Source organism: Scardinius erythrophthalmus (assembly GCF_964197995.2).
Source record: "Scardinius erythrophthalmus genome assembly, chromosome: 3".
NCBI lineage: Eukaryota > Metazoa > Chordata > Actinopteri > Cypriniformes > Leuciscidae > Scardinius > Scardinius erythrophthalmus.
In genome coordinates, this window is record NC_138223.1 from 33,340,700 (window position 1) to 33,368,311 (window position 27,612).

The following is a 27,612-nucleotide window of genomic DNA, read 5'->3' on the forward strand; positions in this document are numbered from 1 at the left end:
CCCATAATTCTCTTCTACTTACCTTTCTCAGTGTTGTACGCTCTCCTTCTCCTCTATATTCCATGGTCTTTACAAAACTGATTTTGTGAAGAGGCACAGGAAAGTAAGAGATGTGCTTTTGTGTGAAGGAGTGACTCTGTGGTTCATCGATTCTGTCAGATGATAATAGTCACACCAACAGTGTTCATTTTTAAAGTTATTTTTGTCTATTGATAAAAGTATCCTAAAGATTAAGCCGATATTTCATCATGCCATATCAGTTTTAAACAGACTAAATGACATCTAATTTTAGTGCAAAATTTGTATACATTGAAGCCATATTCAAATATATTATCGATTAATTTGAACATGAGCTCCTAACATTATAGTGAATAGTCCTACAATATAGTGTAATACAATGTTTTCAGTTTTTCATTGTCTGAATTTGTTTTAAACATGTTTTAGTCCACTGTTACGGCAAAATATTTTTGACAGAAGTCTCTTATGCTCAGCTTGGCTACCTTTATTTTTATATTTTTAACAAAAATACAGTAACAACAGTAATTTGGTGAAATATTATTAAAATGTATTTTCTATTTTTAATTTTTCTATTTTGAAATGTAATTTATTCCTGTGATTTTCAGCATCATTACTCCAGTCTTCTACACTACAGTATGCCACATGATCCTTCAGTAATCATTGCTGATTTGGTGTTCAAGAAATATTTCCTATTATTATCAATTTTGTGTAAGCTGTTGATTTATTTTCCAGATTTTCTGATGAATATAAAGTTCAAAAGAACAGCATTAATTTCGAAATGACATATGATTTTAGTGTAAAATTAGTATGAATTGAAACTATATTCAAGCATTTTATAGATGAATTTGAACATGTTGTTAAATACCTTTAGCTCCTAAAATGACATTATAATGAATAGGCATATGCAGTCATCGTCATTATGTTTTAAACGGGACAGAGTTCACTCTTCTGTCGGAACTGTGTATGATCGTTACTGGAAGCCATTAATTATAGTTTATAGTTAGAAATACAAAAAGGCATCACGTCGCTTCAGAAAGCCATTATTAACCCCCTGGAGGCGTATACTTTTATGATGGATGGATGCGCTTTTTTGGGCTTCAAAAAACAAGGTACCATTCACTCCCATTATAAAGCCTGGAAGAGCCAGAATATTTTTTAATATAATTCCAATTGTGTTTGGTTCAACGAAAGACATATCATAGTCAAGACACATCATAGTCAAGACAAGTCATATACGGCTTGAGGGTAAGTAAATAATAGGATCATTTTCATTTTTGGGTGAACTAATCCTTTAACTCTTACATGTTTACTTGCATGTGTCACGGTCAAATGAAACACCTGCTTGTGTTGCACTAGTAAAGCTATCGAATGAAAGAATTCAAATTTTCCAAATGCGATTGCTCAAAGCAGATGTGGCCCTAAATTCACATTATCACACAGGGAGCTTTTATCTCACACATGAATGCATACACACCGGTTCTCGCACACCGTAAATCTTGCAGCATTACCTGCTCCACTGGCTCAGAGCTACATTTGGCAAAATTAAATTGGCACAGAATGACCAACAAAATATTCCAGACCTTCATCCGCAGCATTGGGAGGTCTTACTGTATGGCTACAGATCATGTCCTTCATTCTCACACACAGCGGTTTGATTGACAGCCAGAGCACAGTACGCCTGCCTGCATGTCTGTGAAGTGGGAATAAGCCTGCAGTTTCATCGACTCTTGCAGCTTTTACTGTGATGGAGGGCGAGAGCGAGAGAGATGAAGAGAGAGCAATGGATAAATCTGGAAAGAGAAGATGCAGGTGGACGTGTGTTTAGAAATAGGATGAAGAGCTTTGAGTAAAAAGGAAAATGTGATGGATTAACAGGGATTGAGGGAGAGATGATGGAATTGGAAGGAAAGAGGATGGAGATAGATTTGCGTTTCTAAACGGCTTTTGGACGTCAAGATTGTGAAAACAAACAGATATTGCTGAAGAGCAGCTGAATTGCTGCAGTCAATGTGTGTGAGTGTGTGTGTGTGTGTCATTTTGTATCATATCTCCAAGGCTGATTTGTGCAGGCTGTATTTGAAAAACTAATAAAACCAACACTGTTTTTGACCCTGCTTTAACAACTCTCTTTGGGCCGCCCACGAGTGTGAACACTCTTCACGATTTTTCCAAATGGAGTTATTCATAGACTTTCAGAGCAGTTTCGCCATCATTTAGTGGTGCATAGCTAATAAACACCTCTGCACAGTTTTTTTTTTCTTTTACGAAACCAAAGAGAGCATATGTATTGTATTATCAGAGCTACAGACTTCTGAGCAGGCACTGAAGATGTTGAGCTAATGAGCCGAATGTCATGATGTTAAGTTCATGTCAGTCACCTCCGAAGAGACAAGTGGGTGATAATTGCATAAACTTTGCCTAGAAGGGCTTCTAATTAGAGTAATGTCAAAACTTATTATTGTGAATCAGACACTAGTTACAACTCTATGTGGCTTGCGTAGCATCACTTAATTACCAAAGGGTATTAAGTATTTTCTTTCGTTAATTAAGTAAGGGATAATGTAGAGCGAGGCGGTTGTTATAGCGAATACAACCCCGACAGGCTGATCAGGACCCTGACGCGAAGCGGAGCCATGTAATCCTGCTTATTGGCTACCTACCAAATAAATCAATAATTTGACACAAAATATTGATTCAAAAAGGAGCTTATTGATTTAAAAACAATTGTTCTGCTTTCGCTAAAGAAAATCCATTCCATCTCGGTTAGAAAGAATCCTGCGTCTATAGCAACGTTCTGTTTTTCATGGCAACGGTGTGTTATACCTAGCAGTGGTCAAGATATAACAGACCGCATTCTACATTAGAATTCAACCAAGCCATGTAATAAAGATAAATGATTTACTGTAATTAGAGCACATTATATCTCAGTTTAGTTCTTATTTCCTTTTATCACTCACTCTTTTTACAGTCAAAGCAAGGCTTTTCTTGTCCTCAAGGGGTCAAATAAAGAGTTTTTTTGTAAGAAGTCTCTTCTGCTCACCAAGGCTGTATTTATTTGATCAAAAATACAGTAACAACATTAATTTTGTGAAATATTTTTATAGTGTAAAATAAGTGGTTTTATTTATATTTGCCATTTTATGTAAAATGGCAATGCTGAATTTTCAACATCATTACTCCAGTCTCCAGTCTTCAGTGTCACACGATCCTTCAGAAATTATAATACGCTGATTTGGTGCTCAAGAAACATTTTCTTATTAACAATATTAAATACTGTTGTGCTGCATAATTTTTTCGTGAAAACCTTGATAGATTTTTTTGAGGATTCTTTGATTAATAGAAAGTTCAAAAGAACAGCATTTACTTAAAATACATATTTTTTGTAACATAATTATCTTTACTGTCACTTTTGATAATTTAAATGTGTCCTTGCTTAAAGGTCCCGTATTATGCCCCTTTTCACAAGATGTAAAATAAGTCTCTGATGTCCCCAGAGTATGTATGTGAAGCTTCAGCGCAAAATACCCAACAGATCATTTTTTACAGCATGTTTAAATTGTCATTTTTTGGGGCTCAGAAAAACGCGCTGTTTTAGTGTGGCCCTAAATGCAAATGAGGTGCTGCTGGACGACCCAGTGGGCGGAGCTTCATGAGCTCGCGCTCAGTCTCTCAGGACAATTTCATCTCACGGAATGATGATAATATCAGAAACTCTCAGTAACAGTGTTCATTTCGAGTCGGACAATAATGCCTAGAGTCAGAGTGCTGTATAGAGATGGAACAGGTATAGTTTAGTAGTTTAATTACGGTTATTATAACGTATTTGTCATCTGCTTGTATGTAGCCTATCCATTATTTATTAATAGCCTACAAGTCTGCTGTCTGAATGATGATCAAACATATACTGATGAGTTTAATAACGTTTATTGTACATCACACAAAAGATGAAGCGTCAGTTCTACTTCAGAAAATCACCGTAAGAGCTGAGTAAACACAGTAGGCTAAGTTATAAGAAGTGCGCAAGTAGCCAGTAGAGTTGAGGGAGCATTCCTGTGGGCGGAGGTTAGTCAAAGAACGGTTCTAGTGACATCATTAAAGAAGGAAGTAGAGGGATGTAGCCTAGTCCAAATGGGCCGTTCATTGTAGTCGACTTCTGTTAAATAAAATATCTTGCTTGGCATTGAACTTTGAGCTTTATAATTTTACAGATATTATTTATGCTCTAACAGCAACATTACACACTAACTAAAGTTTGAAACATGGGATCACGAAGAACGGGACCTTTATAAATATAAAAGTATTAATTTCTAAAATAAAAAAGGAAGAAATCTTACCCAAAAACTTTCAAATGGTAGCATAATTGTGACCGCCTCATGTGAATTTCTCATAATTGTACATCTATATCGCACAACTAATACTTGTGTGAATGTGTAAAGTATCTAATGTCCATAATGACCTGCCACATCTTTAGTATTACTATAAAAAACTTTTCTCAAAGATGTGATGTCTATTTTCTCCAAGGTTCCTTTGCATTGTTAGTCAAGGTTGACACAAACAAAATGCAATTTAGTTTTACATTTATATCTCTCTGACTCATTTTACTCCATCCTCATATTTCTCAATCCTTCAATAACAGTCTTTTCAACAACAAAAAAAAAACAACCTTGTTATATTGTGAAAGGTTCGCAAAATAGAAATGTTCTATTCAAATGGTTAAAGTCAGACTAAAATGATCAAGGACACGATTCAAATAATCTTCAGCCACTCTATTCTAAGATTATATACAGTTCCACAACCAGAAAAAGCATGTTTGGGCAGACTCTCCACATATGGTTAGTTTTATACCAAATGGAATGATAGTGATCTTGTCTTCAAGTGTTTTAGAATAGGTTCTCTGTATCCTTATTACTTCACCTCAGTGTTATGAGTGTTATTGATGTGTAAATGTTCACTTTCGATTCATTATTCTGTTACAAGATTACAGGTTTTGGACTGAGGAGGGAGTTTTAAAGTTCTGCGAATTGGGTTAACATAGTATTATTGCATTTAAAAATATCAAAGACGATGACATTTTTTGGCTGATGGCATGACCCTGTAAAAATAATTATTTGTGGTTGACGTGTTAAGTTTTGCTTTTGTTTAAAGTGCTCAGCACGAAGGAGTGAACCTTAACATGTTCAGACTAAAAAACATCAATGCTGACTTATGATGGATTAAGGGATTCGTGTTTACTGTGTTCACAAAAAACAACAAAGCCATGGGTCTCTGCAATGTACAAAAGACTCCAAAAACTGATACCTGTCAAAATACATTTAAGGCATCAAAAACACCATATGATGTTTTATTTTTTTATTCAGCACACTCCTAAAAATAAAGGTTCTTTGTTTGCATATACGGTTCTGTGAACAACCTTTTAACATCCATGGAAGCTTTCTCTTCTGTTTTTATAGTGGATAAAGATTCTTTAGATTATTCAAATGTTTTTTAAACATTAAAAATGTTTTTTAAACATTAAAACATTTCACACACACACACACACACACACACACACACACACACACGAAAAAATGGTTCTTTTAAGAAAGTTTCTTTGGGGAACCAAAAATGGTTTCTCTGTGGCATCAATGCAAAAACCTCTCTTTGGAGCCTTTTTTTTTTTTTTTTTTTTTTAAGAATATTCGAATAGCTGTTAGCTATGCGTGTCAAGAAATGCTTTGGTTAAATGGACCTAAATTATAAATGATAATTTAAAGCAGAAATGTGAATTATAAATATTCAAGTATACTAATTCACATGCATGCTAATAGCACCTGCTGCGCAAGCTTGCCATGGTGCCAGGACTCTCTTAAATGTGGTGTGTGTATGTGTGAAAGAGACTGACAAAGAGAGCGCGAGAGTGGGCCGTGAGGACAGACAATGATGAGAAGAATAGAGGCTGAATGTTGGGATTGCACTGCCTGTGAATCTTCTCTCTTTCTTATCTCTATTCATGTCTTTTTTTCAGATGCTGTGTCTCTGTTCATGATGGCAGATGCTCAGAGCGTGTCCTCCAGCGAATATGCCCAACAACACACACACACACTTCAGGACCTCATTCTGTGCACCTCTGATGTACTCTCATGCAAACACTCTCCAGGTAACCTGTCAACACCACCTTTCTGACTGCTACACTTGCACACATACTTTCTCACACACCCCCGCACAAAATGTGGCATCTCTGCTGATTTGTTTATCGTGATAGTTTGAGAGACATCAACACAGTTCGAAATCTTTACAGAAATCAGCTGGCAAACATTGGCAATGTTCTGATGAATTTGACTGTAAGAATTAAATGACAGCTAATTTGTTTGAATTACATCTAAAACATGTTAGAATTGGTTCTTAGTAAAAAATATGGAAATATATATATATATTAAAAATGAAAAACACACGATTAAATATAAGAAAAAAAATGCAAGGATAATTTATGTAATTTATGACTGTGGTGTGTATAGAGCAAAAGGACAGTGTATGTGTGGAGAATCTAAAGTGGTGTCTGAGCTTGAAAGTAATTGGTCCCGGGGGAGGCAAGCACCTTTTCCTTTTGTCTATGTCCTCTACCTTTATTCATCCTCTGAATGCACTGATTTAACGCTGCCTATTTAAGCTGAAGCATATCTTAGTCATCTTTGGGATATCTGCGTTTACATACCAACACTTTGTGTGTGTGTGCGTGCGTGTGTGTGTGTGCGTGTGTGTTACACATTCTGTTGAGGCAAGTGAGACTTGAGTATTTTTATATAAAGAGTATTTTCTTTATACCGTTTATCATTCATAACATTGTCCTAAAAAAAAAGACTATACAATATGTGTGTTTTAAGAATATGCTGATGAAACTGCAACTGGGTCGGACAGTAGAGACCTTTGAGCTGTCTGTGGTCACTTGTCGCTGTGGAAACAGAAACTATATTTCCCGTTTGCCGAGAGCAGCTGTAGATTTTTTTTATTGTAATTGTTTCCTGATGCATGAAGGATTCCCTATCCATTTAGTGACTAAAGGCTGTTTGTATGCTTGATTTCATTAATTGTTTTAATATGTTCTTTTTTATTTACTTGTTTATATTTCAAGTTATTTATTGGCTTCTGTTTAAAAATGCCACAAATTAAATTGGCATTAAAATGATCGGTAACACTTTAGTTTGGGGACCAATTCTCACTTTTAACTTGTTCCTTACTGTAGCTTGTATATACTACCATGCTGGCTGTTTATTAGTACTTATAAAGCACATATTAATGCATTATTCTGCGTGACCATATTCCACATCCCTTAATCCTACCCAATACCTAAACTGAAACTACTTTATTAACTATTAGTGAGCAGTGAATTACTGTAAAGTGTGACCAAATGCTCCCCTAAATGTAAAATATATATAGCCTAATATATATAATGTTAAAAGCATATGCACTTTGCACTTTACACAGTGATTTCTTACCAGAACACTTTTAATTTCATTGTGTCATACACACACACACAGTAATCAGCTGCGGTATTTTATCAATGAGACATTGCATTCGACTATTCCCTAAATACCTAGTATGCTCTAACTGCTTTAAACACTGAACCTAGAGGCAATTGAGTATTTGTGTGCTGCAGTTGCTTTGATAGGTGTTATATCACGTTATAAAATCTCTGCTGTCTTACTTTTGCTCGCCGGGAGCTGTTTGTACTTCTCTAGGGTAATAACAGATAAACGTCTCCTTCATATAAACTTGAATAGAGAGATTGAGACCTGGCCCCTACCCTGCAAGTTCCCCCAATAAACCTTGATCAAATTCATGCTCGTTTTTTTGGCAATCAAATCGCTAGCCAGGCTTGTGTTAATCGTATTGACCTTTGGATAATGTCATTGCTATTGAACACTATGAAAAGGTCCCCAAATCAAATCTCAGAAGAGCTGAGCAAATAGGAATGAGAGGAAAGAGATCCAAAGGGGCTTTTCACTCCACCATGCTTTTACCGGCATTGTAAATGCCTGGTATATTTCAGAGTTTTCGATTATGAACAGAAGTATTAATTCTAAACTTTAATAAACTGGAAAGCTCAGATACCACAAAAAATGCCTCTTGGCATTTCACTAGGTTTCTCCTACATGGCTGACATGTCTAAACTGAGAGCGAATGAGAGACACAATGTGAAAACTGAAACATTTTTGTTATAAGAAATAGGCTACTGTTGACTATATGTCAAGAGTTTTCAGTGTAGACCACATTGTTGATTATAATGAGGATGTTCGAGTTTTGTCCCTGAAGTGTAGACATCGTTAAAGTTTGTTTATGCAAAGAGTAAATATTCACTATGAACATTTGCCACAAATAAGACTATTCACACAAGGAATGAAATGTTGTGAGATCACAGAACAATGTATGGGTTGATTTTTTTATTTTCTTTCTGCTATGTTTACACAACATCAATTTCAACTGAAAATGATTTAAAAAGCAGTTTTGAAAACGATGCTTTTACCGTCTCCGTGTAAACAACAAAAATGCGAATACAAATGTGATTATGTGGAAAAGAAGATGTTATGCGCATGCGTATTATATTTTCACGAATGTGTATTACGTGTTCCAGGGTGTTTCTTGACAAAGTTACATCGCCAACTACTGGCCTGGCATGCATAATACAGCTTTTTTAGTCATTATCGCAGATCCGTGTGGACGGGGATCGTTTTGACAACGTTGTCGTCTGTTTTTAGTACATCTTTGCCGTGTAAACATACCCTTAGTGACAAAAACTCAACAAGCAATAATACAGAGTCATGTGTCTTCAATCACAGCGTCACAGAACAAGTGGTGGCGCTAACGGACTGAAAGTCATTTGCCATTAACATTAAAGGCGCATTCAGGAGTTGCGTCCCAATTCTGAGGCTGCATCCTTCGAAGGACGCGGACTTTAAAGGCCATGCCTTCAAAGGCCACGAATCTTGGAACGAGCGTTGTTAAATTTAACGGTCTAGCCGACAGAAGACTGTACTTGTCGCTTAGAAACTGTGACAGCTGCCGCTGATCAGTGACTGTCTGAAAACAAAACAGGGTTCACAAACTGTCTAAATATGTTCACCATGGTCCATTTCTGTATATAATAAAGAGTATAAGCTATACATAATCGCATCTTTGTAAGATATAAGTCAACATTTGAACGTTTTTATTTATTTTTACATTTGTATCATTAGATATTTGAGTAAGTTGAAACCCAATACTTACGTTTAAAAGTGCAATGCGGCAATTTCTCTCAAACATCCTGTTGTCACTGGCGGGCAATGCATTCTGTGGTAGGAATGTTGGTATTCATTTGGTGTATCCTCATTGCACGGGAAATGAAGGATGCCTTTGAAGGAGCCTTCGAATTGGGACAGCCTTCGTCGCGCCGCTGTGTTGGCCTTCGAAGGATGCAGCATCCGAATTGGGATGCAGCTAAGAATAATTAGCTGCATCCCAAGTAAAAAAAGGAAAAAAATATTGTGTCCACCTATTGACTCCAGGATCAGCAAGGAAATGGAGCTGCTGTTGTCTTTCTTTTCTGGTTTATCCTTCTTTTGCATTTTGTTTTGGGTTGCAGTGTGTTTGACTTTCTTATTCATCTCTGTATTTAATGGTTAGCGGCAGTTTGAATAGTTTTGTGCTTTGCGATTCGCTGTGTGAATAAGCCTTTAGTCTGACACAGTGTGTGTGATGGTTCTTTTTTATTCTACACAGCAGCAGAGTGCAAGTTATATCGGTTAATTAATTGTTGTGTGATTAAGCTGCTCAGTGGAAGATTAATGGATGGATGATCGCTTGTCCTCAGAGGGTGCAAAAGCTCTAAGCGTTCTTGTACAGAACAATAGCACATAAAAGAAACCAAACAATCTGCAAACTCAGATAAATCAATAAGTTAAATAACCTGCTAACTCAATCTACAGCAACAGTACACATCATGCTTCTCTCTCTCTCTCTCTCTCTCTCTCTCTCTCTCTCTCTCTCTCTCTCTCTCTCTCTCTCTCTCTGATGCTTTTTTATCCTTATAATTATTTGCCCCCACAACTCCACCTTTCTTTTTACATTTTTAAATGTTTCCTCTCCCACTCTCTCTCTCTTTAGTTTTGAGAGCACACAGTGAAGTTAAATTAAGAAGTCAATTATAGCTCTTTGCTATGTGGCGGTCAGAAAAAAAAGAGCAGTTAATTATGATGAATTATGTGCAATACAAATCAGAATGTAGTCAGATACATTGTAGGCGAAAGAGAATGAAAGAACAGAGAAGGATTGACGCAAAGGGACATTTTGTCTGTTTCTGACAGTAACGGTGACAATGGTACTTTTCTCCATCTCCTGCTGATTTAATGGGTTTTAATTCTTCTCTCATACAGTTTATTGAAGAGATTACACTAATGATGGAGAGATATGATGCTGTGAAATGAAAAAAATAAGCCCTTTCTGTAAAAAATAGGGATTTAAAGGTGCACCTTTTTGTTAATATTAAACCCCAAAAGAAATCAGTAGTTGAACAATGAGTTTAATTATCTACACTCACCTGAGATATCAGTGTCCTAATAAAGATTTTCCATTACATTTTCAGATCACATGACCAGATGAATACTACTCAGTGTATCTGAGAATAAATGAATAATGGCTGACTGTGAATCAAGCATCAGTAACCAAAACCTACACCTGCTACGTTCATGTTTCTATGTGTCAGATTGAGGTCCAAGACAAATGTTATATCAGCCCCCAAAACATAAACAAATTTTTTTTATTTTGAGATTATTGGTGGAGAAGGTAAAGAGACAGAAAGAAACAAGTTGGAATGATAAAAAACTGAAATGATTTTTAGAGAGAAAGAAAGCAAAATAAAATGGAAAAGATGATGAAAGCTGAAGCATTGATAATATACAGACATCAAATGGAAAATAGTCCATTGCAAAAGGGAAAGTTTGGCAAAAATGGAGCTGCATATGAATTATTCAAATGGGTCTGTGTGCAATATAAAAGTGCATTTTGATGAGGTTTAAATACAATTTTTAGTTGCTACTGCAAGTGAGATGCGAATTTGACCTCTGGGAGTGTGTGCACAGGTAGGCTACTAGATGTTTATTTATATGGCTATGCAATTTTGGGTTACCGTATTTTACGGTGTCTTTGTTACAGTGTAATGATACAATTAAGTACTAAGTAATAGTAGATAACTATTTACTTACTATATAATTAGGGTTAGGGTTAAGGTTTGGTTGAAGGTAAATTGCATGTAATTAATTGACAGTTATTATTACTATAGTATCTACATGTAACGTGTAACAGGGACACTGTAAAATAATGTGTTACCCAATTTTGCATTTTTTTCTGTATAAAATTCTGCTGATGGGTTTGCAAGATCTGTCATAATTCTTGTCTTGTGTGGACCTTTTGTTATTTCCTGTCTTGTGCCATGTTTTGTAGTTCTTTGTAGTTTTTCATATTGATTAGTCAGGTGTGTCTTAACTTGTTAAGCTTGTTTGCCCCTGTGTATTTAAACCCCTGTGTTTTATCAGGTCTTGTCTTACATGGATGTGCGTTTGCTGTGTCTCATTCTGTTCTCGGTTCCCTGGTCTCTGTTATGGTTTTGTTTACGTTTATTTTCTGATTAAACTACTTTGCATTTGGATCCAGCTCTCCATTTGTTTCTTGAGTTCACCCTGCATTACAGTATTTATTTTTATTTAGGACTGCCTTGACACATTTGGCATAACTAATATTTGCATATTCCAATCAGACAAATCATTCTGTTCAAAATTCTGTTCTCATAAAGGTCATTCTTTTACTTTTGTTAATTCTAAACTTTCTATAAGAACAGAATGCTTTACAAATTATGAGCACAATTGTATTTGCATTTGTGTGGCCATTCCAACCTGACAATATATGGTTGGTGGCATTAGCTTCTTATGGGAGACAGCCTAATTGTCATTCCCTTAGTTTATGCTGTAGTATAATTGGATTGTGTCTGCATTTACATCTCATACTGTATATTGCTGGAAGCATATGTTGTCTACTATAGTAATTCTCTCTGCAAGTGTTCTACGTGGCTTCCACTCGATAGTCATTAATGATAAATTATACTCCTACAGTATATATAATGCTTATACATACATTTAATTTCACAAAAAAAATCAATGCTGAGAGTATGAGAGGACAGGCTGGTGAATCTTTTTTTGGGGATGCACTGATAGATGCACTGCAGGAAATTCAGATTGTTTTAGTACTGCTCACAGCCATATGATACCACAATGTATAGGGTCCCTCCGAGCATCACACAAAGATAAGAGTTTCGTTGACTGACTCAGGGAGGAAATCACATCAACTGTGTAATTGATCAATTGCTTGCTTTCACACACTCTCTCCAGTCTCTCTCTCTCTCTCTCTCTCTGGATATGTGTTTATGTTTGCAATGCCGAAGATTAAATTCTATACATCTTTTATACATCTTTCATTTTATGACAGTGTACTTATGAAATATTCATTAAAGCCACATAGAATATATTTTTCAGCAGCACAGTAAAGGGCATAATATACATTAGGGTTAATTTTTCAGAGGCAGAAAAAGTAGTCTTGTGTATAGAAGACCGTTTGCAGCCACTACCACTACTGGCTGACTTCACAAAAAGAATCATGGGAATCCTTTATTAAAGTTAATTATAATTTTATAATTATATGATCCTGAAATGGATAATAGATAATCAACATTCCCTGAAAAATGTACTTTTGGTCATTTGGCTAATTTGGACACCAGTTATTAAGTTTTTCCAGTGACACAGTGGAGATGCACTTTATGCACAAGTTAAACTGCTCATTGTAACTATACCCTATACATCTAATCATATCTACCATATAATTTAATTATATATACGCACACTATACAGCACATCATATCTACCCTATGGCTACATCTCATAATATATACTCGGTACATCACATCATTTTTATGGTATACATCTCACCATATGTACACCATACATCACATTATATCCAATACAACTCAGCTTTATGCATTATACATCACATCATATTTACCCTATACATGCCATCATATACAGACTATACTTCATATACATGTCATTATATATTTACATTATCATATCTACCCTTTACATGTCATCGTATGTAGAATATAATTCATATCTACCTGACACATCTCATCATAAATACACTACACATCACTTCATGTCTACCTAATACCTTTCACCCCTGATCCTGTGCTCCTGTCCACTATAAATAATTAAATCATATCCGGTTGAATAATTAAAAGCACACTGAATTATTGAAATGGTGCATCTGGATTTTTTTCCTCAGACACCTATTGACCTGTAATATTAAATTTGACCATGTGTTTTTATGAAGTGTTCTCTGCTCTACAATACAAAGAGAATAGAGGGCTCACAAAAAAATATTATTTATGCCACCATGCTGAAACCTCATTTATTTTTACATGTGCCATTTTGGGCATTTGTTTGGATTAACTGCAATCTAATCAAACCTTCTGAAAAAAAAGAAAGAAGATCTGGTTGTTGTGTTTTTGTTGGTTTCATGTTAGCGTAACGAACAGTAAAGACCAGCTATAATTACAAAAGATGCATGTGTGTGTCACTGTCGCCTGGATTTGAAATGTGTCTGATTAATTTCTTTGTGTGGGGACAAGAGCAGGGAAAAAAACAGCACTGGCTTCTTAATCAAGATTAAGAGTGTTAATAGAAGTGTAGAGGCCTCTCTGCTTGACCCCAATAAGAGCACAGTGCCGTAATCAGGACACTGTAAATTATACACAGGAGACACATAAGTGATTACATAAAGCTTATAACTCTTTCTTTCTCTACACCTCAGGGGTAGAAAGAGTACTGCGAAAATGAACAAACCCTTGTAAATCACCTTGCATGATTCATTTGAATACTCTCCTCCCATAAATTTTGCGTTTGAAAGGGAAACTCCTACAAATGGAAGGTCATCCGCAAAAAATAACTGCGTCAAAGCCTTTTAAGCGCAAATTTTTCACTGTGTGTCTTTAGTAAATCCTGACAGTATTTTTTTAATGCCAAAAGAGGGTTTGCGCTGGTGCAAACTAAATCTGGAACATAAGCGGTTGCCTATAAAAATGACACGGGCGCCACACGGGAGCCAGGCCTGGTTCTATGGGGGTGCTAGAGAGTGCTAAGCACCCTTAAATGAAAAGTAGAGTACCCTCATATAATAATATTATATTGGCAAAACTGATTTGACAAAAGCTTTAGTGTGTATTTGTGTTTGCACTCTGGAGAGCGTCAAAGGGGTTCTATTTAGTTCTATTTACAATGTGTTTTTGCAGCGTTGGGCAATGAAACCAATGATAGACATGTCTGATGTTCTCTTGAACACAATGGCCATTCAGAGGTGTTTCAGTAAGTCAGAATCCACTCACCGCTCAAAACGCAGAGTTTTTGTTTAAAGCTGTGTTCTTCATCCTCACGAATCCTCTCATTATACCAAACAAAGTGTAGACGCGATGTAAATAAGAGATTTACTGCAGTGTAGACAGCTTCAATGATTATAATGGAAAATGCAGTGTTATTGAAAAGTGCAGATGGGGACCATTTGCGCCAGTGAAATATTGTGTTCATTAGCGTACCTCCACCCACATTAATCACTGTTATAATTATGAAATTTTCTACCTTATAAGTGGTCCGAGAACCCCGGCTGTAGATATAGGCTACAGATCATCTAGTAAGCAGAAATCAGATATTTACCTGAACATGTTTCTTCACATCAGTAATGCACTCGAGTGCATTTCTGATTAAAAAAACTACTTAGTTACAGTAACGCGAGTATTTGTAATTCGTTACTTTCTCTTCTAGTTTAATTTTAGCTAACATTGTATGGCTTACTTGATTTTAAAGTCTCAATTAAATTTAATATTAAATTTAACATAATAATCACTCAAGTCTTCATAACTCTTATAGAGTCTTGTCTTTCTTAGTCTAAAAATAGTAATTTTTTTATCTACCTGCGAACAGCATTAAATTACAAGGTGTTGTATTTACGTTTGCACATTTTCCATAGCTTGCAAAGTCAGATTCATTCTCCTTTTTTGGACATTTTTTATAGCTTTTATGCTTAGATTAATGTTGTTAGTTTTTTCTTTGAACTCATTACAGTCAATACATAATGCTAAATTTAACTAGACTTCTGAAAATGTAATGCTTTTAATTTGAGCATTTAACATTTTACAGGCAGTAATTACAGCTTGTTCTTTTTGTTTGATTAGTAAATGTTATGTGTTTGATGGGCTTTAATAATTCAACATGCCATACAGATCAACAGGAGACTAAACACTCTGTCATTCCAATGATGACATGTTTGTCAAACACTGTTGTTTCGATGAATATTTCACGCAAAAATCAGGATTGACTGAATTTGAATCTGACTGTGAGGTTATATTAATGGCATTTTGCCTTCACATTGTGAATCATAATGTGTGAGAACAGTTGGGATGCACTGCCAGGAAGTTTGCTAATTATTACTTGGTTATCATAAAACACTTTAAAAAAAAGTCACTAACATTCATAATGAAAATTCTGAATGAGAAAATCATTGTCGTAGAAAATTACGCCAAATATTAAGAAATATGACTTTTAATAAATAGCATGTTAATATAAATCGTAAATGTTTTGATATGTTATTTACCTTGGTTAAATGAAGGTATATATAAAATAAGGTAAATTGTTTTTCATTTAACTTTACCCTTTGATCTGTAAGCTGCATAAAAAAAAGAATTGATAAGATGCAAATCCAGATTTGCCACCTCATTTCAGTCCACATTGCATTTATGCATATTCTTACATTTACATATCACACAGAGGTACTGTACACCCCTATACACTTTCACATCATGCTGACAGACTCTAAAATGATTGCGACATTTGAAAATGTCATCCACAATTGCGCTCACAAAGGTAACCCACATCCACAGACATCAGAATGGGACTTTTAATTGGATAAAGTGAGCTGGTTAAAAAAAAAAGTTTAATTAATTTACCGGAATCCACCCTATTCATGCTAGAATAAGGTCAGTGGTCCTAACTCACACACAGAAACACATAGAAACAGCTATTCTGAGGGCAAAGCAATGATTAGATGTGGGTGTTGGCCAACCCACATAATGACAGCTAACACACGCACAAGAGGCTTACATTTTAATTTACTGATCAAACTGAAACAAGTGCCTCACCTTTTCAGAACTGTGACAAGCTTTGTTTTAATGTCTTCTACTTGGCTCCGTAGAGGAACTTCATTAATTTCACATATGCTTGTTTTTTGTTAGAGTGTTTTTTTCTGTTTCCCACCTTTTCTGAGTCATGTAGATTTGGTTACTAAGCACTTGTGGGAGTTCAAAGGGGCCAACTGATACTAATTATTTTGCCTCAGAAATGTACCAAGTCTTCGCCCACTGTCGCTCGCATTTTCTTCTGCACAGGGCAAATTATGAATGATTTAAGCTCTCATCTGTCATGTGGAGACCTGTGTCACGCCATTTGGGGGTGGGAAATTAACATGATCGGTTGCCTCTGGGTTGCCTCCTGCCCTTCCTCAAACCTTTCTCAAGGGCCCTACGTGCTTTTCTTTTACTTATGCATAATTAGTATCTATCTATCTATCTATCTATCTATCTATCTATCTATCTATCTATCTATCTATCTATCTATCTATCTATCTATCTATCTATCTATCTATCTATCTATCTATCTATCTATCTATCTATCTATCTATCTAGATAGATAGATAGATAGATAGATGGGGGGGGGGGGTGGAATACGAAGGCACATAATTTAAAAAAAAAGACAAAAGATGTGCACAGATAAATAATTTATAATAAATACTGCAAAGCACTGCACAGCCTCCTACCCAGCATCTTAATTTATCAACCTACACACAGTTTAGCTGTGGAAATCCAAAAACATAGCCAAGCATGTGAAATGCACTTCTTAACCTTGTATAAGCGTGAAACATCCATAAGCATGCAAAGACTAACATCACTAATAGCTACAGAATAATAGCTTACACAGTTTATTTTACACTAACAACAGGGGAATTTCACTTCTCACAGTTTTGCTTATCTGGATTTTTAGCCATATTTGTGCTGTGAGTGTTTTCAGGACATGCTGCATAATTGCTTTTTCAGCTTGGTCTATTATCATAGATATCATTTTTCTGACCACACAGAAAATCATTGCAAATATAACCAGGAATACTGCATTGCTTTAATGACTCTTGCAAATGTTTTCAACATAAGGAGTTTAGATATGTGATTGCTGTTGATAAAGATTGATGTGCCCTTCTATCACATCATTTTAAAAACGAATTCACTAAAAAACAAATATGTGACCCCGGATCACAAAACCAGTCTTATGTCGCACGGGTATATTTGTGGCAATAGCCAACAAAACATTGTATGGGTCAAAATTATCGATTTTTCTTTTATGCCAAAAATCATTAGGATATTAAGTAAATATCATGTTCCATGAAGATATTTTGTAAATTTTCCACTTTAAATATATATAAAAAATAATATTTTTGTGAGTGTATGCAGCACAATCGGCAATAGAAATGGACAACTTTAAAGGCGATTTTTTTAATATTTCGATTTTTCTGCACTCTCAGATTCCAGATTTTCAAATAGTTGTACCTCGGCCAAATATTGTCCTATCCTAACAAACCATACATCAATGGAAAGATTATGTATTCAGCTTTGCAGGTGATGTATACATCTCAGTTTAAAAAAAAATACCCATAAGACTGGTTTTGTGGTCCAGGGTCACATATGTAAAAAAAAATAAAAAAACATAAATCTTGCAGTTTCAGATTGCATAAACGCATAACAGCAACCTGCAGAAAAGATACGGGACTTTGCAGAATGTTTCTACTCTAGCCATAGCCAGATGACGCATCCTCACAAAACACAGAAATGTGATAATCAGCAAGTCCCAACTGCCTGCTGCTCAGATAGATCCATACAGAAATCAGTATCGCATAAAGAAAAGTGTTCAAATCTTAAAATGGTGATGTATATGATAAACTGATCAACATAATAACACTGCATCTGCAGTGTGTTTTTGCATGGTAATTAGGTTTGTCTATGCAGTAAAATGTGGCGTCTGGCACATGCAGTTTCACCCTGAGTCATGTCTGACTCATTGAAGATTCATAAACACAAGTTAATTTTAGTTGCAATTCATTTATTAAGATTGACAGCAGATGTTCTTACAAGACATGACATTATCAAGATAAACTATCTTTCATTATTTCTTTCTTTCACACTTTCTTTCTTTTAAATAATAATTATTTATATTATTTATTATATTACTATCTGTCATTATATTCTAATTTCTCAGAATCTGTGTTTCTACTCTTTCCTGGTTCATTTCTTATCTCACTGATAAAAAGTACTATATTACCATGCAAGGTAAAGCTTAAAGTAAGTCCACCACAATTCCACTGACACAGGGTGTTCAGCAGGGCTTGTGGAAAGGCGCTATACAAATAAAACTTCTTCTTTTAAATGTTTTTTTTTTTTTTCTTTTTTTTTTTACTGTCTGTTTTATTTTGTGTTGTACACTGTGTGTTACTGGGAAAATCCTAAAAATACTTTATTTAGTATTATAATTCAAAGCATTTGTTTAGCTTTTTTGTCCTGCATATTGACATACTGCAAGGTATTATTACACTATATTGCAATTGACATACTGATAGTAATGACTTCAGGTCATTGTGTCAAGCCATGGTTTTTATGAATTTTTTTGCTGTTTTTTTGCCTTTTTGCTGGGAATGTTGCATGCAGCTGTCTGTCAGGGTGTGGGGGTAGGGTTAGGGCTTTGTTTCTGTTGTAATTCACCTTTCGGCAGGCCCATTACTCTGACCTGCAGATGGCGATTTCCACACGATTTTGGAGTGTTTCTGTGGGAATTTGTGCCCATTCATCCAGTTTAGCATTAGTGAGGTCAGGCACTGATTTTGGATGAGAAGGCCTGGCTAACAATCTCCGTTTCAGTTCAAAAGTGTTCAATGAGTTGAAGTCAGGGTTCTGTGCAAACCAGTCAAGTTCTTCCACACTGAACTCATCATGCCTTTATGGACCTTGCTTTGTGCACAGGGGCATAGTCATGCTGGAATAGAAAATGGCTGTTCCCACAACGTTGGAAGCATAGCGTTGTTCAAAATGTCTTGGTATGCTGAAGCATTAAGATTATCCTTCACTTGAAATAAGGGGCCAAGCTCAACTCCTGAAAAACAGACTCATACCATTATCCCTCCTCCACCAATTTTTATAGCTGGCACAATGCAGTCAGACAGGTAATGTTCTCCTGGCATCTGCCAAGCCCGGACTCACCCATCAGTCTGCCAAACAGAGAAGCGTGATTTGTCACTCCACAGAACACCTTTCCACTGCTCTGAGTCAATTGGCAGTGTGCAACACCACTCCGTCTAACACTTAGATTTACATTTATTCATTTAGCAGACGCTCTTATCCAAAGCGACAAATGAGAACAATAGAAGCAGTTAAACTAACAATAGGACAACAATATCCAAGTGCTATGACCCTTCCCAGTTTAATCTAATGCAGTACCTGTATTTTATTTTTTTTTATATAAAGAAGATGATAGATATAGAATAGAAGATAAAGTGTTAGTATTAATGGATCAAGTGTTGCTGTAAAAGATGCGTCTTCAGCCGTTTCTTGAAAATGGACACCGACTCAGCCGCTCTGGGGTGCGTTTCCCGAAAGCATCGTTAGCCAACTATGGTCGCAAGTTCCGTCGTTATCAGCATAGTTCAACGATTTGGTGTTTCCCGAAACCATCGTTCCAACGAACGTTCGCAAACAGCATCGCAAACTTGTGTGGTTGGAACGACAACTCTCTAGCTGTGGTTAGAAGCATAGTTTCTAGTTTACATGAGATGTAGACTGAATAAATCCTTATCTTTAGCAAAATAAGCAAGATGACATTCAGTACAACCCGTGTTATTTATTTAGAATACATACAAAAGTAATTTGCATCTTTTAGTTTGTCAAGAGATTTAAAGCACCGTTTTTGAAGACTGCGCATGTGCGAACGTGCTCTAGCCTACTATGTAAGAACGAGCTAAACATTGAGTCTGGTAATAAAGCAAAAAAACGGATAAAAATAAGAAATGGTGTTCAGATGCCATGTCTGTAACTTATATGACAAAATCTAGCGTTAATTCGATCTCAAACAGATTAATTAAAATAAGTTATTAGTCCACACCACGTGCGAGACGTCATAAACCAACGTGGTTGAACGATACTTTGCGACATACGGTTTCGGGATACAGTCGTGACTAGCTAGTTGATTTCTCCAACTATGCATCGTACTATGGGAGTGAAGCAGCGAGCTATATAGTTGTACGGGGAAACGCACCCCTGGTTGAGTTGGGCAGATCATTCCACCAGCATGGAACAGTCAAGGTAAAGGTCAGAAAAAGAGATTTAGTGCCTCTTTGAGATGGCACCACAAGACGGCATTCACTTGCAGAGCGCAAGTTTCTGAATGGCACATAAGTCTGAAGTAATAAGTTTAGGTAAAAGGGAGCAGAGCCAGATCTGGTTGAAAACAACTCTTTCAAGTGTCTTCACGACGAATGGAAGAAGGGATAGCGGTCTGTAATTTTCCAGATCTGGTGGATTTAGAGTGGGTTTCTTAAGCAGTGGGGTTACCCGAGCCTGCTTAAATGCTGTGGGAAAAGTACCCATGTGAAGAGAGGTGTTTATGATGTGAGTGAGTGTGGGCACAACTGAGGAAGAAATGGTTTGAAGTAGATTAGTGGGAATAGGAACAAGCGGACAGGTAGTAGGGCGATTGAAAAGGAAGAGTTTGGAGACTTCTGCCTCTGAAAGCAGAGAGAAGGAGGGGAGAATGTGTGTGTTAGCTGGTAAGGTGTGTGTCAGTTTGTGGTTTGGTAAAATGGCCACTGATGGTGGTTGTTTTATTTTTGAAGAATGTGGCAAAATCTTCCGCTGTTAGGGTTGATGGAGGAGGAGGAGGAGGAGAAGGGGTGAGAAGCGAGGAGAAGGTTTTGAAAAGCATGCAAGAGTCAGAAGAATTGTTAATTTTGTTGTGATAGTAAGTCATTTTAGCAGTAGAGATATTAGCAGATAAGGAAGAGAGGAGGGATTAATTAAGACCAAGGTCATAGGATCTTTTGATTTGTGCCACTCCTTCTCTGCACCCCTGAGTTTAGACAATTGTTCGCGGAGAACATCAGATAACCAGGGAGGAAGTCCTGGAGGAAAGGGGGCAGAAGTTGTCCAAGCAGGATGTTAAAGTGGAGAAAAGAGTATCAGTTGCACTGTTAGTATCTAACGTTGAGAGCTGATCGGGTGGAGGAAGTGTGGATGAGACCAATGAGGATAGGTGAGAGGATGAAGGTGAGCGTAGGTTTTGCCGAAAGGTGACCTGTGGAGGAGTGTGTGTTGTGTTCTGAGGCAGGTTGAGAGTGAGGAGGAAGTGATCTGAGGTCAGTGGAGCAGTAGCGCATGTTAATAAGGTCTAGTTGGTTACCTGATTTGTGAGTAGCCGCAGTAGATACTCGTTTGAGGTTGAATGAGGCAAGCAGAGTGTGGAAATCAGCAGCCTGAGGCTTTCCTAGGTGGATGTTGAAGTCTCCAAGAACTACGAGAGGAGTATCATCCTCAGGGAAGGATGAGAGTAGCACATCAAGCTCCTCCAAGAAGCTGCCAAGTTGACCTTGTGGACGGATAAACAACTACAAAATGGAGTTTAATAGGCCTAGTGGTAATTGAATGCGATTCAAATGCGCTGTGGTAAGGAATAAAATTTCCAATCGTTTGAGATGAGAAGACCAGTATCTCCACACTGTCCACACTCCACACAGACCTGAATGACTAGAAATAGATGTAATGAAATCAGCTTTGTTTACAGCGGACTGGCAATTCCAGAGACCGATGCGAAAAGAGAATAAAGTACTAGAAGACACCGGAAAGGTATGCAGGTTGCTAGGATTGTGCTGCCTCCTACATGTGACATTAGATTTACGCGTGTTAGTAATAGTAGGGATTTGAAAACCCATAGTATAAGAGAGCTCACAAACAGAAAGATGGGAAAAGTTTTGTAGAAGAGAAAGGAAACCACCAAAAAATAATACTCAAGTGCCTTGTCAGTGTCCTTGCTCGGTGGAGTCACGCAGGTAGAGTTGCTGGATTTTACACTCTTCGGTCTTAACACGATGAGGGCTTCAAGTATACTACTTGCTTTACACTCACCTGAAATGTCATTATTAAATACAGGTGGACACAAGCGCGAACAAATGAGACTTCACCGAGATTTCATCTCATGAGCACAGTAAACAAACAGTGTTTCCTAGTAACTACAACTGCACTTAAATCTAATGAGAAAAGGATACAAAACACTTACAGTTACTGTCCCCTCCTGTTGCTTGACTGCTTCTTTGCAACTGCAACTCACTTGGCATTGTAGGCTACTTGGTGATGCGAGGATTGCATGCAGAAAACCCATTCCATGAAGCTCTCGCTGCATAGATTTTGTGCTGATATTAATGCCAGTGGAAGTTTGGAACTCTTCAGCTATGGAATCAGCAGAGCGTTGGCAGCTTTTACGCGCCATGCGCCTCAGCACTCAGTGACCCTGCTCTATAACTTTACGTGGCCTTTCACTCTGTAGAGTTGCTGTTGTTTCTAAATGCTTCCAGTTCCCAATACAGTTTGCAGTGGAATATCTAGCAGGGATAACATTTCATGAACTGACTTATTGCAAAGGTGGCATCCCATCACAGTACCATGCTTGAATTCAATGAGCTCTTCCGAACGACCAATTTTTTTCGCAAATGTTTGATAATGCAGACTGCATGGCTAGGTGCTTGATTTTATACACATGTGGCAATGATTGAAACACCAATATTTTTGTCCATAGTGTATATAAATTGTTGTTTCTTTTAGTTTACATCATGTTTTGTGCGTCACAGTACTACAGCACTACCTCATTTGCATTATTACTTTCTTTCCCTCACTCCTTCTTTCCCCTCTCCCTCACTTCTTTTATATTTTCATATTCCAGCACATACTCTGGAGGATACAGTAGGCAGCATGCTTGCCTTTGAAGCATAGCTGCTCTGAGAGATGAGAAGATTTGTGTGAGTGAAAGAAAGGGCAGTAGGACAGTTGGCCCACATGGACCCAGATTATACCTTGTATTACAGTAATATCTGTATTATATCTGTAATGTCTCAGGGTGATGAATGGGATGTTATAACCGCTTTGTCCATATTTTTTACAGTCTATGGTTATAACCCATGAGCTGCAAAACGACCTGGGCTGCGTTTCCCAAAAGCATCGTAAGCCTAAGTTGATCGTAAAAACGATCGTACGACTGATCTTAATATTATAGTCTGTTTCCCAAAAGCATCGTAGCTTAAGTAGCACTTGAAAATCTTCGTAGATCTACGAGTGCTCTGGAGTAATCGTACATCCCCAAGTGCATCGTAAGAAGACAGATTTATGAGGACACCTGCAGGACAACCGGCAGATTACACCTTTAACTTTATTCAAATCCAATGTGATTATAATATAAGGTTTTGATTGTACTTTATTGTACACTTTATTACTCTTTTTTTTTGGTTAAATAATGTATAAATTAAATAATTAAAAAGGTCAGAAAACAAAACAAAAAAATAGAAATAATTTAATCTAATAATTTTAATCAAAATTAATGTAATGAACAAAAAAATAAATTAAAAAATCCTTTAAATCTGTTAAAAATTACATCTTTGTTTCACTCTATCTCCTCTAAAAGGACATTAATTTCATCTTTTTGAAAGGTATCTTTTCGTTTTTTTTTTTTTTGTTTTTTTTTTTCAGCCATTTTATCAGTGCCTCCGCCTGTAGGTGCTTTATATAGACTTGTCTTGATTGCTAATCCACAACAGATGACAATTATTAGGTTAAACGTTCAGAATACGATTCCATATAAGGTTATGTTTCAGCACTTCACGAATGGACAGCGACTCTTAAGTAGCACGTAGAGCGCGTTCTCGCGCGTTCATGTTAAGTGCATTTTTGGGAAACGCTCGTGGAATTGCTGCGAGCATTCGTAACCTTGCACGTAGAAAGCGCTCTTAAGAGCTAAGATACATCGTTATCGGGAAACCCGGCCCTGGAGGGTTTGGTGAATAACAGTTAATGAGGTTTATTTTGTTTTATACTGTGTTTTTATTTTTAATTTTTCAAGTACCTCAGTGGGTGTATTTTATTTTTAATTTTTCAAGTACCTCAGTGGGTGTAAAAATGGCACATTTTTGCATTACTCATACTGCATGTTAAGCTATTGCCTTTGGTTTAACTTTTAACATGTTTTAGATTTGCCAATTACGTTGAATTAATGTTCTCATTCTATTGTTCTGAATGATTGTCTACGTTTATATATATATACTGTATATATATATTTCCGTGTTGTATTTGCAAATTTGGCCAAATGCTCTGATAAAGCAGTATTGTTTACTGTTTAGCACATAAATTTGTTCTGAAAACTGTGAATTGTAATAGATGGATTGATTTACTTACCAGTTCATGCATGAGTGACTGTTTTTTCTTGATAAATATTTGATAGCAACCAACTGATGTAATCCACCATTCACACTCCATTCCAAAGCCCATAAATTGAACACATAAATTCAGCCCCAGAATCAGTCTGGCGACAAATGAAGTTCAACTGAGGGTTACACTAAAGAATAATCAATTAACCACTGACATTTTACAAGAGAGCAGAAGTAACATTTTATCTTAAAGTCACATTTTATCTTTCATAACGGGGTCACATTGAGTTCTTAAGCACTATTGTGTAAAATAGAGAAATTGTTCAGGTGTAGCTAAGAATAAAGGAATAAATATCCAGATTTAAAAAATTTTTGTGAACAGAATTCACCAGATATGACCAGGCTATACTGTAAATCCCAAAGGTCCAACAAGCAGAAATTACTTTGTGATGAAAAAGCAGTGCTGAAGCTCGCCATCACAATCCATCAATAGCATGTGCTAGTCAATTTTCTTCTTTCACGCCTATATCCTATCTGAGATTTTTTTAATAGAAAAAAATGCATCATGGCAACCTGGTGCTCTATAAATTTTCCGGGTGAGCACGTTGTCTAACCAACGTCTGTTAAAGTGGTATGAATTGGGTGTTGTACATCAGCCCAGAGCTTCTACTCTCTTTATCTCCCTCAAACTCAGTTAATAACTATTCAGTTAATTACTAAGAGGATTTTTCAATCTACATTTGTAGGTTAAAATGCGGTTGAGATAACTGATGCAGAGAAAACATATGCAAATGAGGCAAAGTGATAAAAGCTGTAACTATGCATTTGCTGAGATGTGTAAAGGCATAAGAGATGAAATGCAAGTAAAAATACTGCAAATAAGAAGTTCTTCATGAGACCTAATCTCACAGTTGGACAAACAGGACACATAAGGACAAACTGAGCAAATAATCAGAGTTAATAATCTGATTTATTTGTCAGAAGTTTCACTTGCGTGGGGGTTGATGAGTAATTTCACTTCATGCAAACAGAAATGTACCAGAGATTCCTCTTTTCTTGTCAATTATCATTTACACATATCTTAGATGAACTACTTGCATTGGATCATAATCTGGCAACTGTTATGATGAAGAAAAAAAAATCTGATCAAAAGGTCAAAATGTTGGTATTTTAGAAAGACTGTTGTGCTAATTGTATAGACAAATGATTTCATATCATTTCATTGTGTAGTTAACCCAGTCTAAATCATACAATATCATATTTGGTACATGAATTTCTAAGACCTCTGAATTACCAACATTATCAAACCTTTGCTGAAAAACATGTCGTACACAAGTACTACATGCATTCTGCCTTCTGATAGTTACTCAATTAGCAAATTAGCCTTTTAGAAAATGTCTGCCTTCAGGTGTTATAGCTATCTCATTGATTTATATAACATAATTTTATATTAAATTTTGGCCACATAAAAACATCATCAGTGACAAATTGCACATTTTGTTCATTTTGGACCTCTGAATAAAATTAAGATGTTTTTGTCTTACTCGAGTGTAAGCTTCATATTCTCCTATATCATACATGACCCATAAAAGCCTAAAAGCCATAAGACACATATGCAAATATATATATCTGATTGGCTGAGAGTCTTTTTCCAGTATTCCAGTATTCCCCCAGTATCAGCACTCTAACTGTTTCACCGTTTGTATCACTCAGCTTGCGGCTATTGTCATGGCGGTCGAGTGAATTCACCATTTTTTTGTTACAAATACTACTGTTGTTGTGTCACTGAATGTAGTTTTTTAGGCGAGAATGTAGTTATTTAGACCTCAAATATGTGACTCATTTATAAACATCATGCCTATTTTACAATTTGTTTAGAAGTTTTCAGAGATTGAGCTCTAGGCCGTCAGCGGCTGTTCAGGCTCAATACCTGCAGAGAACAGCTTTATCTCGGCCAGTCCTTCGGGAATTTGCCGCTGGCTCTTATGTAGATAGTGGTTAACCCTCCTGTTACCCTCAAATCTACCAACATCTTTTACCCACTGGGGTCAATTTGACCCCACCAATTTAAACCCCCACAATTTCATTTTTTCCCCAAAGGTTTAAGTCAGGTACTTTATGTTTCTTTGTTGACTACTTAAATAGCTCTTTAAATAAAACACCACCAACCCCCCACTACCAGCCCCACCCCTTATACATCCAGAATACCTATTGCACGACTATGGACAAATTAGCAAATCATTATAAAATGTCACTGATTTATCTAAAATTCAAAAATTATATATATTTTTGGTGTTTTAATAGATATTTATTTATTATATTATACAATATATTTTATCAAGGATAGGTTTGGGGTCAATATGACACTCCCATTGATAGTCTCAGGATGCCTCACTGTTGGCACGACACAGGACTCATAGTAGCGTTCACCTTTTCTTCTCTGGACAGTCGATTTTCCAGATGTTCTAATCAGATACATTAACTTTGCACCAGTCTTCTGCTGTCCAATTCTTGTACTTCCTGCAGAATTTCAGCCAATATTTGATGTTTTTATTGGAGAGAAGTGGCTTCTTTGCTGCCCTTCTTGACAGCAGGTCGTTGTCCAAAAGTCTTGGCCTCACTGTGTGTGCAGATGCTCTCACACCCACCTGCTGCCAATATTGAGCAGTTCTGCACTGGTGGTGACACGATTCCCTAGCTGATTCCTCAGGATGAGAAGTTCCTGGTACTTGCTGGGACATCCTAAAGCCTTCTTCACTGCAGCCGGACCTCTATTCTTGAAGCTCTTGATGATCTGGTAAATGGAGGCCATTTTGATGCAAAGATGATCCTCCATCTTTCTTTGGAGGAAACCATTGCTAACAGAAGAACACAATGATTGGAAGCACTTCTTCCTTCCTTATAGCAATCATGCTGATGATATGATTAGTAAAATGATGTTAGCTGGTAATTTGGTGCCAAGGACAAAAACAGTGAAATTTGGGGGTTTGTGATAAA